This window comes from Cricetulus griseus, chromosome X (assembly GCF_003668045.3).
Source record: "Cricetulus griseus strain 17A/GY chromosome X, alternate assembly CriGri-PICRH-1.0, whole genome shotgun sequence".
NCBI lineage: Eukaryota > Metazoa > Chordata > Mammalia > Rodentia > Cricetidae > Cricetulus > Cricetulus griseus.
This window is the reverse complement of record NC_048604.1, coordinates 89,521,629-89,535,757: the sequence shown is the minus strand read 5'-3', so window position 1 is coordinate 89,535,757 and position 14,129 is coordinate 89,521,629. Positions and strand designations below refer to the sequence as shown.

At 46.5% G+C, this 14,129-nt stretch overlaps 1 protein-coding gene across 24 annotated transcripts in view; it reads left to right on the top strand.

Moving 5' to 3' along the window:
- The first annotated feature begins 499 nt into the window (after positions 1-499).
- LOC100755304 (F-box-like/WD repeat-containing protein TBL1X) overlaps positions 500-14,129 on the top strand; it is a 158,998-nt gene continuing 145,368 nt past the window's right edge. For 19 of the 24 annotated variants that reach the window (XM_027432667.2, XM_027432662.2, XM_027432656.2 and 16 more), the window contains exon 1: positions 2,074-2,324. The gene's annotated coding sequence lies outside the window, so the exon portion shown is untranslated. Of the gene's footprint in view, positions 659-2,073; positions 2,325-14,129 lie in introns of those variants that run through there. The other 5 variants (XM_027432657.2, XM_027432655.2, XM_035450130.1 and 2 more) reach the window with 1 other exon arrangement.

Below are 14,129 nucleotides of genomic sequence, written 5' to 3'. Positions count from 1 at the left end.
GCAAAGTAGAATCAAACCTCCACTTTGTTAGTCAGAGGAGGCCTGTAATAAAACCTGGTCACTCTGCTCCCTACATAGAAAATGAGATTTTTCCCTCACCACTTACCCATTTTTAAAAAATGATCATCGCTTGCCAAGTAATAGAAACATGCAGGGAAGCTTTTAACCAACTCCAGCTTGGAATTTCCAAGCACTAATTTGGACACATCAAACTGGGCAGGCTAGGTGGGTAGGGTTTGCTGCGCAGCTACTCGAGGGTCTGCGGTAGCCGAGAGCTGGCGACCGGGTAAAGCCTGAAGCTGTAATGATGTCAACTTGTTATTTACTTTCCAAATCTGAATGACTGAGCAAGGCGAAAGGAGAATCAATCAACCACAATGTGACCCTACAGGCGGAAAAAACGCAGCGCTACCACCAGCATGCAGTGGGGGAAGGGAAGCACGTGTAAACCGGGCCAGGGTTGCATCATGAGCGGGCTCGGGTTTTCGATTGCACCCTTCGTAATACCTCAGCATCAGTCTGCACGAGCTCAGGAGCCCGGGAGCTACGAAGGGCAGGCTCAAGGGAGCGCCACCAAATCCTTTGGGGTGGGGGGACTTGAATGGCAGCCGATAGCTAATAAGCCAGTGTTCTGCTGATTCACAATTATGGAGACTGTGTAAGTGTGTATTTTTTATTGATGCGCTCTAATAACGGTGTACCAACAGTCGTTTGACATCTTTGACGTTTCGCAGCAATATTTTGCAAGGTAATTTTGAGGTCCGCCTGTTTGATGGAGAACCGGCCCCTTAAAAACTCGCCTGGGGTTCTCCCCCTCCCTCCAACCATCAGAGCAACAAACGCCTAGTGTTCAAGGAAGGAGCAAGTGAGGTTAGAGTTTAAATTGCTGAGTGTTACTGGGCTCTTAGCACCAAGCTCATTAGAAGCCTAAGGGAGGGGCAAATTGATTTTAAAAATACTCAACAAGGCAGACACCGAAGGTGCTGAGGAGGAGGGCCGGATATTTATTTAATTGAATTAAAGCCGGGAGTTGGGGGGGAATTGTCACCAACGTGGAAGGAAGAAGCGCCAGGGCTGGGCCTTACCAGCCATGGCAACAGAAAACATTTTGCCAGCGCCTGCGGTTTCAGGCCTGGGGATGGGGATTTGCAGGTCTGAGGACCCCAGTACCCTAACATACCCCTCCCCAGTATATTTGTGTCTTCGCCTTGTACTGAAGCTAATCCCCTATGCATTTCAGATTCTTGGTTGGGAGGTGTTTTGCAAAGGTCATGGCTGCGCCCGAGTCTTCAGTTTTTTTTTTTTTTTTTTTTTTTTTTGTGGGTGGGCGTAAAGGCACGGGGGGTGCTTTAAATCGTTAATTTTGAAGGAGATGCTCCAGGAGACGGGTTGCACGAGGACCTCCTAGGCCAGCTGGGCGGCTTCATCTTTGAGGTGGGGGGATGGTAACACTTTTCAGCGGCTTGGGTTACCATTCCCTCCCCCAACCTGCAGGGTGGCCCTTGTTCCCACCCCCCTCAAAGCAACCTTGGAGTGCCAGGGTTTGGGATTGGGTATGTTTGTGGGGACCCTGTTCCCCTCATTCCTCTCGGAGCCTGTAGAAAAGGAGCTAGGGACCAGGTTGGGGCCCAGAGGGCAACGCTTGGTCTTCCCTCCTCCACCTTGGGCGTGGGGCGGAGTGGAGTGGGGGTGGGGAGGCTGTAGGGTGAAGAACTGTGCAGGGATGTAAGTCTCTTCCCTGTCCCAGGGGGTTGGGGGGGCTGGGTCTGGACTTGGTGGGTGAGGGCGGGCCTGGCGTCCTCGCCCTTAGTGGGGGAGGGGCTGCCGCGTGGGGACGCGGGGGGGGGGCAAGGCGCTGGGGAGGGGCCGGCGGGGACACGGTGGGGGAGGGGAGAGCTGTAGAGTACCTCCTCCAGGTGTCTGGGGAGAGCTGCGTGCTAGCGACCCCCCTTGGCACGTCTCGCAGCCAAGGTAGGCGCGCTTGCGTCGGCTCCCAGCGGAGGTCACTGGCCGTGTTGGTCCCTCCCGCCGTCCCGCCCTCTCTCGCCGCCGCCGCTCCCAGCCCAGCCCCCCCAGTCTCGACGCTCGGAGCGACAAGCCGCCAGCGCCCCCGCCCCGCCGCCGCTGCAGCGCCCTCCGGCCGCCATTCGCCACCGAAACTTTCCAGCGCCCGCTCTTCTCGGGGATTCAGTGGCGGACTGGGGGCGGCGCGCGGCTGCTCCGGGGCGCCTGGCCCTCGTCGGCCTCAGCGCGGCCCGGGCTGGTGACGGTGGACCCACCAGTACGCACAGAGCGCGGCCACAAGTTGCACGGCTCGCGGCGAGGTGAGTGCATGCCGGGCAGGGGCGCAAACTTCTCGGGCCGAGGGGCCTGGCGGTGGCCCTGATGGTGGTGGTCGGACCCCGGAGCTCCAGGAGGGGCAAGTTCCCGTGTGTCCCCCCCCAGGGCGGGCGCGCTCCCTGCTTTCTGAACAATACCTCCGGGGCGGCCGCTCCCCAAAGTGGCCGCGCGCGCGCGGGGGGCGGGAAAGGCCTGGGTGCGCCTTTGTTTTGGGGAGGGGGACAGGCAAGTTTAGGGAAGCGCTGCCTTTTAGCCCCTGAATCTCTTTGTCTGCGGCTCCAGAGGGGGCTGGCTGGGCTGACCTGAGTCGCTTTGAGACTTGGGGGCCGCGCGGGATCCCCTTGTGGGGGAGGGGAGCCTCATTCATCCTCGAGGCGCAGGCCGGCGCTCCCGGAACCCGGTGGACGCGCGGCGGCGCGCGGGGGAGAGAGGCTGGGGCGCCTGTGCTCAGTTTCCGAGGCACAAACTGTCAAGGAAGTCCGGGAGCCCCCTCCCCACATCCACTCCCAGGCTTCGTCTCGGGGACCAGGCCGGAGGGGGGGGTTGACACCGATGGAGGGCGGCTCCCGCGGCAAGGTGAGGGTGAGGGACCGCCTAGCGAGGCCTGGGGAGGGAGTAAACCTGTTGCTTTGGGGCTGGGGAGGGGTTCGCCATATCTGCCCTCACCCATATCCCCGTCTTAGGAATTTCCCTTACGCAGGGACGGATGCTGGGAGCGGGACTTTATGTGGGAGGGGTGCGCCTTTGAACATTGGTGATCTCCCGATTTTGTGACAACTTTAGGAGGCTGGAGGCCCGCTGGTGCTGGATGGGGCCTGGGCTTCATGTGCGCGACCAGTGCGCAATCAGGAGCTCGGGGCTTGTTTTTTTTTTTTTTTTTTTTTTTTTTCCTTGCTTTTTTTTTGCTTTTTTTTTTTTTTTTTTTTTTTTTTTTTTTTTTTTTTTTTTTCAGTGGCGGCGTTCTCAGGGCCCTCTGCGCTGTAAATTCCGCAGTTAGGGTCAGCTCCGACGAAGTGTTTTGGAGCAAAACCTAAAAAAGCTCCCCTCCCCCCAATCAAAATCTAAGCCTCACGCTAGTGCAAGTGTTTGTTTCTGTTCTGCTTTGGTGTGTGCGCTGAGCTAGTCCCTGGTTTAACTTGAAAGAGGGCACACAGGACTATGGAGGAGGAGTGAGCACCTTGTCCCCCAGGCGTCAGTTTAAGGTAGCAAATAGGTCTTGATGGTTCTATGTAATTTACCATTAGTCATTTCTAGAAGAACCATAGAAGAAATGAAAGAGTGTTGAGTGTAGATGGCACTTTTATTTTTAAAGGGATTTCGTGTCCAAGTGTGCTGCAGATTTTCATGGAACCACCCACCTGGGTAATTAGTGCAACGATGAAAGTTGAAGTTCACTTGATCCACTTATTAAAATGGCCCCCTAAAGCTTTTCAAGCCTTTAATCACACACACCTGTGGGACTGGCATGGGAGATTTGGGGTGTAAGGCTCCCATCTACCCCAGGATACCGTCTTACTCAGGTCAGAGAAATCCATTTTGGTAGTACTACTGAAAGAAAAAGGAAGGCATTTTACCCCTTTTATGGTATTGGGCCATAAAAGGAAATTTAAAAATTACTTTGGTTTTGCTCTTGGGTAAATGCTGGGTACTCTGCTAGGCCCAGAGAGTCACTAAGGCCTTTGGGGAGCATTGGAAATGGAGGCTAATTGCTATCCAATAAGGGTGGACTATCAGGATCCTTGGGGTGCTAACAATTGTCTTTGATCCAAGATTGTTGTGGTTTGAATAAGAATGGCCTCCATAGGCTCATGTATTTGAATGCGTGCTCCCCAGTTGGTGGAAATGTTTTTAGAAAAGCTTAGGAAGTGTGGCCTTGTTGAGGTTTGTGTATCATTGTAGGTGGGTTTTGAGGTTTCAAAGGCCCAGAGCATTCCCAGTTAGTTAGTTTAGTTCACTTTTTTGTCCGTGCTTGCGGATCAGATGCAAGCTCTCAGCTACTGCTCCAGTGCCATGCCTGTTTGCTGCCATGCTCCCTGCCATGATGGATGGTCATGGACTAATTAACCCTCTGAAACTGCAAGTCCCAATGAGGTCTTCCTTCTACAAATTGCCCATGGTCATGGTTTCTCTTCAAAGCAATAGAAAAGTAACAGAGAAGATTGGATCAGTCCAGAGAATTATAAAACACCTTCAAGTTTTATGCATTAATCTCTATGTCTTAAGTTTGTGTGCTTTAGTATGTATGCAGTGTAGGGCTACCAGTAGTGTGGTGTAGGACTGTGGAATTGTAAATTGTCCTGAAGTATGGATTTGTGTGTCCTCATGTATATGTAGATGTTTGTGCAGTTGTGCTTCTGGTTGCATGTGTGTTTGCATGGTGGCGGTCAGAGGTTGATAAGGGGTGTCTTCATGAGTTGATAGCTATCATGTTTTCAGGCAGGGTTTCCTCACAGAACCCAGAGCTCCCTAATTTGGCTAGACTGGCTGACCAGCAAGCCCTAAGGAGCCTCCTCAGTGTTGGGATTATAGACACAGGCTGTAGCACCCACATTTTACATGGGATTAAACTCAGGTTCTCATTGTACTGATTGAGCCATCTCCGTGAACACCATTTTTACATATCAGAGAGTCTGTGGTTTTATCTTTATGGTCACATGGTGAATCTACCTTGCTAGTTTCTTGAGAGGGCGTTTATTGGGCACCATAGCTGAGAAAGTGGTTGCTTAGAGCAGCTGAGTTGCTGGGTGAATTTCAAGTAATGTTTGGAGACAAGACCATGCTTTACCCTAGTTGGCCTGAACTGTGAAAGAGCCCCCCCCCCATTGTCCAGTTGATGGACCATGAACTCCTGTAATTTAATTCCAAGCATCATTTTATACATATACAAAACTCAAAAGGAGGGACTAAGGATGTAGCTTAGTTGCTAGGGTACTTGCTTAGCAATCAAGAGGCTGGGCGTTCAGTCCCCAGCTATGGGTGTAATCTTAATACTAAAGAGGTAGAAAAAAGGTTAATAGGGGCATAGCTTGGTTGCAGAGTGCATGTCTTAGCTCGAATGCACGAGACCTTTGATTCAATCCCCATTACCTCTTGAAAGGAAAAAAAGAGGAAAAAACCCAATTATTATTTATTTTGGTATACAAATAAAGAAATAGTCTTTGCTTCACCAGAGTGTTCCTGCAATGAATATTTCATTTTTTAAAATTATATTTGATATAAGTGTGTGTGTGTGTGTGTGTGTGTGTGTGAGAGAGAGAGAGAGAGAGAGAGAGAGAGAGAGAGAGAGAGAGAGAGAGAGAGAGAGAGGATAACTTGTTTCCATCATGTGGGTACTGGGTATTGAACTCAGGTTGTCAAACTTTAAACCAAGCCCCTTACTGGATAAGCTACATTACTCACCTTATGATGAGGACATAGACACTTCTGCTATGGATTATATTCACTGTTTCCATTTTCCAGCCAAGAGAACTGACTTTTTTTTCTGAGACAGGGTTTCTTTTGTGTAGCCCTGTCTGTCCTGGAACTCACTGTGTAGACCAGGCTGTCTTCGAACTCACAGAGATCTGCCTGCCTCTGCCTCCCAAGTGCTGTGATTAAAGGTGTGCACCAGGACTGCTTGGATGGACTGACTTTTAATGGAGGAGTGATGCACTCATACATAGTGGAGCGAAGGGCATGTGAGTCCTAAGGTCCAGTGCTTAAACTTGGTCTTCCTCTGCCTCCTTACCTATCTAGTATGGATTTTCCCACTCAAGACAAGAGATCTGTAAATTCCTTTCCCTTTTCCTGCCCATCAGATCTCCATTAAAAGTTGATAGAGGTCTGCCAATCAGTAGTGGTTGTTTCTCAACATCTTGGATGACAGACCGTAGTGCAGGGATTATTTTCTTCTATAGCTTCGACGCTGAGTCACATGTATGTGTCCTTAGACTTGAATTAGGCAAAACCAGTTCTGGTCTGAGTCCATTTTATGGATTCAACAGCACATGGGACTCAACCAATAATAACATGTCTTACTAGACAGAGTTAAATGTGCAAAGGATCGGTTGCCCAGGGCTGTTCTGGTATTACTTAGTGATGTTTTCATAAAGTAGGAATTTGAGTGTAGTTTTTGTAGGGAGGTCTTTTGATTTTGAAATAATTCACAGGTAGACTTATGTAATAAATCTTATGTGTATGTTTGTGCATATTCATGTGTGTACATGTTCATGTCATCAGACAGCCTTTGATGTCATTCCTCAGGCATTGTCCATCTTGATTTTAATTTTTTTGTGTGTACTTGTGCAGATGTATGAGCATTTGAATGCCAGAGGTTGACATTCAACTTCCTTTACTTTTCAAACAGGGTCTCTTATTGAACCTGGAGCTCAGCAATTTATACACACTGGAGTTAATATACACCGTCTGACCAGTGAGTGCCAGGGCTCTTCTTGTCTCGACCTCACAGCTCTAAGATTATAGGCATATACCACAATATCTGTAGTTTTCCATGCATCCTAAGGATCTGAACTTAGGTCCTCGTGCTTGAGGCAAGCACTTCTTCCAGCCCCCTCCTTTTTCCCTTTGAGACAGGGTCTCATGTAATTCTGATGAGCCTTGAACTCAAGAGATCTGCCTGCCTCTGCCTCCCAAATGCTGGGATTAAAGGTGTGTGTCATCACCGCCTGGTCATTTTTAGTTTTTATTCTGAGACAAGACATCACCAGGTGGCCTAGGCTAGTCTTGAATGGGTATTATCCTGAGTAGCTGGCATTATGGGCCTGTGTCACCACACTTGGGCTATCTGTCTGATGTTTTCAATCTCCTGTAAGCTCTGGGTACCTTGGGCTCCTTCCAGCCCTTTCTTGAAGATGAAATCCTAAATATTGAGTTTGAATTCAGGAAGTCAAAGTCTTCCAAATTAAAAGACCCACAGAGGAAGTGTTTCCACAAGGTGCTGGTTACAGCAGTCAGTTCCTTTAAAAATGAAAACATAGCTATTAGTGTTTCCTGAACATTGGCCCTTGACTCAAGATATTTTTATTAGTTACTTGATATATTCTTTGCATAGTTCTGTGTATGTGTTAGAGAAGTCACTTGGAAGGGAGGATGAGGGAAGGGAGAAGAAACCCAATGTTGTATCTACTGGAGACATCTTTTTGCATCCGTTCTTTTGTACTTTTTTTTTTTTTTTTGGTTTTTCGAGACAGGCTTTCTCTGTGTAGCTTTGGAGCCTATCCTGGTACTCGCTTTTGGAGACCAGGCTGGCCTCGAACTCACAGAGATCCCCCTGCCTCTGCCTCCCAAGTACTGGGATTAAAGGCGTGTGCCACCAATGCCCGGCTCTTTTGTACAATTATCTTTTGATTTTAATTTTATTATTTGGATTCATTTATTTATTTCCTCACAGCCTACCATTTTCTTTCTGTCTTTGAGCTGGGGTCTCACTGGCTCTGTAGGCTTGCCTGCCTTTGTTTCCCAAATGCTGGGGTGGCAAGTTCCATGCTTGGCTTAGTTAATTCACATTTTTTCGTTGATGTCAGATGCTTCCCTAAATCATGTTCCATCCTATCATTTTTGGAGACAGGATCTCTCAGTGAACTTGGAGTGCTGGGATTCCAAATGTACATTGGCACTGTTCCTGCCTTTTTCATGTGGGTGGCAGGGATCCTAGCAGGTCTTTGTGCTTGAATGGCAAGCACTTTACTGACAGAACCATATCCCCATCCTTTACTTGTTTTATTTTGAGATAAGAGTTTTTACTGTGTTGCTCAGACAGGCTTTGAACTTGATGTCTTCCTATATCATTCTCTCCCAAGGGCCCCAACTGCTGGTTGAGCAGCTGCCAGGCAGGGAGATGGTTTCTCCATGGGTGGTGTTTTTTTGGTTTTGTTTGTGTTGTTTTTTGAGACAGGTCTCACTATTGTTGACTAGGCTGGCTTGGAACTAGCAAGAGATTCACCTGCCTGCGCTTCATGAGTGCTGGTATTAAAGGTGTGTGCCACCAAACCTGACTTCCCCATTTTCCTCTTGAAGACTGTGAGCCTCTGCTGATTCAGCACCTTGCTGGCCTTTTTGACGTGTTCCACCCCATGCCCAGTTTTTATTTTGCTTCTTTGAGTTATGTTTCTATTGGTCTGGCTTGTGAGCCACGGAAAAAAAGATGGAACGCAGGGAAGGGTGACAGAGGGCAAGACCTGAGGGGACAATCTTGCCTCCAGTCTTGTCTCCAAAGGCCAGTTCCTTCCTTCACACTAAAAATAGTCATGGAAAAAGAAAAAAGTTTATCTTTTCCAACATTAAGAAAGGATAAATGTTTACAAAATGATTTTAATATTGCTTCCTCATTGGAGCTAGTTTTTAAACGTATCTGGTAGTGAAAGATTAACAATTTATTGGATGTAGTATACATTTGACTTTTTTTAAAGGGGAAAAAAGAGTGCATCCTAGGTGTCAGAAAACCTAAAGGGAGCCAAGAGTCTTGTCTCACTTAGCCCAGAAACTGTGATCTGTGCAGTGCCGAGGGATCACTGTAGGTCACAGCACAGAGTAGGGAAATCTTGATCAGGAAGGTGGGGCACAGAGGGGGGAGTCCCAGAATTAATTTGAGATACCTTTATGCCCAGCAGGAAATGAAGACAAGACCTGAACTATGGGCTCACCATAGATGACTTTTTTGAGCTTGACCTCCCACTGAGGGACTGTTTTTTCACCTACAGAGGAGAGCCACCCCAGGGCAATCCAGGTATCCTGATGGAGATAGGCATGGGACCGCCTACTTATGATCCCTTGGAAGAGAACTGATTTCAGATCCTTTGGGAGACCAGTATGTGGTGTTAAGCACTGAGCCTTCTCTCCAGCCCTGCCTCCAATTCTTGAGTCTCTTCCTCTAGCCTCTAGAGTGCTGGGATTGCAGATGTTTATTATGTAGCTGGCACATCAGTGTTTTGGGGGCAGGGTATGTTAGGATATAAATGACCATAGCTGCTGACAGCTACAATAAGAGTCTCAGATGCTCTCAGGTAAAGGGGAAGAAAGGAGAGATGGTCCTTGAAGAATGGTCGAATTTTAGGCTTTTAGGTATGGGGAAAGAGGCTGTCATTTAAACTCTGTCTTCCAAGCACCCAGAGCCCCAGGAATACACAAAGCTGTTTCTGTTTCTTGCTTTGATTTTTGGTTTTTTTAATATATAGATGTCAAAGATGGTTAGGTCTAACTTGAGGTCAACTTCTTGTTGTTTGTGGAAGGGGAAATCCCCAGATAGTCCTGTGTCTTGTTTATGCAGACCCAGGAAGGAACCAGTGGAAACACTGGCCAGCCTGGAATTTCATTGCCACACAGGTAGGCCAAGAAACCTGGAAGGGTATAGTCAAGGGAGTGTCTCAAGCTTTGGCTGGTTGCTGAATCTAGATGCTTCTTCTGTCTGCATCTGTATAGCTGGTGGAATAGTGAATTGACCTAGAGGTTTGGGGACTATGCTGGTCATTTTTTTTAAAAAAACTTGACAAGTCAGGGTCATCGAAGAAGAGAGAACATCAACTGAAAAAAATATCTGCATCTGATTGGCCTGTGGGTAAGTCTGTGGGACATTTTCTTTATTAATGATTGATGTGGGAGGGCCCAGCCAACTGTGGGAGGTGCCTTCCCTAAGCAGGTGGTCCAGGGTTGAATAAGAAAACTAGCTGTGCAAGCCATGGGGAGTAAGCCAGTAAGTAGCACCCCTCCATAGCCTGTGTTTCAGCTCTGCCTTCAGGTTGCTGCTGCTGTTATTGTTGTTATTTTTTGAGATTATAATATAATTACATTTCTCTGGGGCTGGAGAGATGGCTCAGAGGTTAAGAGCACCGACTGCTCTTCCAAAGGTCCTGAGTTCAATTCCCAGCAACCACGTGGTGGCTCACAACCATCCGTTATGAGATCTGGTGCCCTCTTCTGGTGTGCAGATATACATGGAAGCAGAATGATGTATACATAATAAATAAAATCTATTAAAAAATATAATTAAATTTCTCCCTTGTCTTTTCTCCCCACAAATCCTCCTATACACCCTCTGCAGCTCCAGTCCCATGGGATCTGTCACCTTTGGGCACCAGGCATGCACATGCATCATATACATACATACAGCCAAAATAAAATGCACATAAAACAGTACAGTAAATCTTTTTTAAAAAAGTTGTAATCGTTGTGTGTAAAACTGCTGGCAGATATTTATCATCACTTAACATCTACAGTGGCTCAGAAGCAGGGTCCAGGCTGTTAGCTTCAAACACTTGGGCATGCAAAGCTCTTGAAGTCTTTTCCATGGATCAGTCATGTGAAAATAAGCCATGGTAAAACTACAGAACTCATTTTTGTATTTGATTTTTGGAAAAAAATGAAATGAATTCTTGCTTTTATTTTTTGTTGTTGAGACAGCATCTCATGTTGCCTAGGTCTCACACATATTATGTAGCTGAAGTTGGCCTTGAATTGCTTATCCTACTTCCTCAGCCTCCCAAGTGCTGGGATGCTGAGTGTGCACTGCTATGTCAGGCTTTAAAAAAGGAAATTCTTAACTTATACTGCTCACTTACATTTTACTTTTGTCTATACTTTTGTTTTTCATGTTCTTATGGCAGCTGATGTGTTTTCTCGAAGATTCTGCTTGTTGTCAATTTGTCAACTTAGGTCTTATATTAGGTGATCTTAGTTAACTTTTCTATTATCATGGCAAAACATCATGCACAAGGCAACTTACAAAATAATTTAATTTGGTGGTTTAACAGTTTCAGAGGGTTGGAGTCCATGACCACTATATTGGGGAGCATGCCAGCAAGCAGGCAAGCATGGTGCTGGAGCATTAGCTGAGAGCTTATATTCTGAGACAACAGCCATGAGTCAGAACAAGCTAACTGAGAATGAGTGGGATTTTGAAATCTCAAAACCTGCCCCTAATGACACACTTCCTTCAACAAGGCCACACCTCCTAATCTTTCCCAAACAGTCCAGCTGGGGACCAAGTATTCAAATATATGAGCTTATAGGGGTTATTCTCATTCTAACCACCAAAGGTGGCCTGCCAATTGTGTGGCATCACTTGAACCTGTGTGCCTAGCAGTGAATATTTGTTTGTGTGTATGTGTTCACATAAGCATGGGAGTTGTATGTTTGCATATCTCTGTGGTAACCAAAGGTCAACGTTGGGTGTCTTCCTCACCTTATATTTTGAGTCAGTCCCTTATAGAACCTGGAGCTTGTCCATTTGCTGTCTGTCCAGTGAGTCCAGTGAGATCCGTGGCTGTGCCTGTCTCCATGTAATGGGATGAAAAACTACCACATATGGGTTCTGGGGAGGGAAGTTAGGTCCCCATGTCTGCAATATGTGCATTACAAACCATATCATCTCCTCGGGGTAAGTGAAGATTTTCATTATGGAAGCCAGACATGTAAGTTTTTTGGGCATGACCACTTTTTTCCTTCAGATTTATTAAGAATTAATATTTTTTGGATTTTTTGAGACAGGGTTTCTCTGTGGCTTTGGAGTCTGTCTTGGAACTAGCTCTTGTAGACCAGACTGGTCTCCAACTGACAGAGATCCACCTGCCTCTGCCTCCCGAGTGCTGGGACTAAAGGCGTGTGCCACCACCACCCAGGTGAGGCAGTTATTTTTATCTCTGCCTTTGACTGTTGCTTTTCCCATGGTTAAAATAGGCACTCTATGGTTAACATCAATAGGATATGATGTATATTATAGTTAAGAAACACATACACTTGCTCACACATGTATACACATAAACTCCTACCCCTATATTGAAGGTTAAGCAGGTGGAGATTCTCTTTGGCCTAATACCCTGTCTACTTACCACTGCCCACCTTCTGAATGAGGCTTTGCCTGGTACCCAAGCAGTTAGCAAGATCCTGTGACAGTGCTTCATGTCTGAGCCAGCATCCTCTTATGTTTTTGTTGAGTTGACAACACTCATTATCCATTTGATGATTAGTCAGCCATTTGCTCGATTATAATATTATAGTATTTATAATAGTATAATATTTCAGAAATCTGTCTTAATATGGTCCTAAGTGGGTTCTTTAGCTTCTGAAACCTACTGATTTGTATTACCTGTGTGTTGAAAGACTATACTCACTGTGTGCAGGTTTTTCTGCTCTGATCCTGGGAGTTGGAGGGGACTGGTCAAGGCAAGGGTAAAAGCCAGTAGACCATGAATGCTCTTGAGTCCAAGAATCTCACAGAGAGAAAACAGAATTGCATGGGCTGGCTGTACTGTGGAAGGGCTGGTGACAAAATTCACTCAAGGAATGCAAGGGCTTTTCCTTAGAAGGTAGAGCTATTAAAATGAGCTGTCGTGGTTTTTCCATGGAAATAAAAATCAAATCAATTTTCATTCAAATAATTGTATGTGAGGCTTTATAATTATAAAGATCTGAAGTTAGCAAAATTATATAGCCCAAGTTAATTACACTAGTGTGTTCAAACCAAATATAGAGCAAGATTAGCATTTCTATGTCACTACAGGGCCTCCTAGCCTTAGATGCCTTCGCTCCATCCTCCATTCTCTTTCCCCTCCTGTTCTTTTCCTCCTCCCTTTCTCTTCTCTTCCTCCTTCTTGCCTTCTTTTTTTTCCAACTTTTTTATTTGAATTAGAAACAGGATTGTTTTTCATGACAATCCCAGTTCCCTTCTCCCACCCGTCCTCCCCTACCCCACCCCAACTAAAACCTTATCTATCACATATCTTTTCTGCTCCCCCTGGATGGTGAGGCCTTCCATAGGGTGTCATCAGAGTCTTCCCTATCCTTTGGGATAGGGCCTAGGCCCACCCCCTTGTGTGTTGGCTCAGGGAGTATTCCTCTATATGGAATGGGCTCCCAGAGTCCACACCTATGCTAGGGATAAATACTGGGCTTCTACAGGAGGTCCCATAGATTTCTGAGGTTTCCTCACAGAAACCCATGTTCCTGGGGTCTGGTTCAGTCCATGCTGGTATTCCAGCTATCAGACTGGGGAGCAAGAGTTTCCAGATGTTCAGGTCAGCTGTTTCTGTGTGTTTCACCAGCCTGGTCTGGATCTCTGTGCTCTTCACTTTCCTTCTCTGCATCTGGGTTCCAGTTCAGATCGGTGATTAGTTATGGGTGTCTGCTTCTACTTCCACCAGCTGCTAGATGAAGGCATATAAGTCAGTCATCAATTTCATAATCAGGGGAGGGCATTTAAGGTAGCCTCTCCTCCGTTGCTGAGATAGTTAGCTGGTGTTATCTTGGTAGATCTCCAGACATTTCTTAGTGAGCCCAGGGCCTTGTACATGCTAGGCAAACACTATACCACTGAACTACATTCTCAGCATCCCAGTTAGCTGCCTTCTGGATACATTTTTATATTTTGAACATCTTAGATCTGTTTTCAGGAAATTAGTTGAAACAAGAGACTATTTTAATTGTGGTGGGGATGGTGGGGTGCCAGTTCCTTAAATATCAAAGGCATGGTGTAATTTGCCAGCTTTCTTTCTTTCTGTGGTGCTAAGATGATGGAACCTAGGACCCTGTGTGAGCTAGGCAGGTGATCTACCACTCAACTACCCCCCCACCCATTTAAGACACTAGAATAGTGGCATGTAAAAAAGAAATTAATAAAAAATGTTAAAAGAAACAAAACTGCTGGGCATTGGTGTCGCAGGCCTTTAATCCCATCACTTGGGAGGCAGAGGCAGGCGAATCTCTGTGAGTTCAAGGCCAGCCTGGTGCCAGGATACACTCTAAAGCTACACAGAGAAACCCTGTCTTGAAAAACCAAAAAAAAATGAAGAAACAAAAAC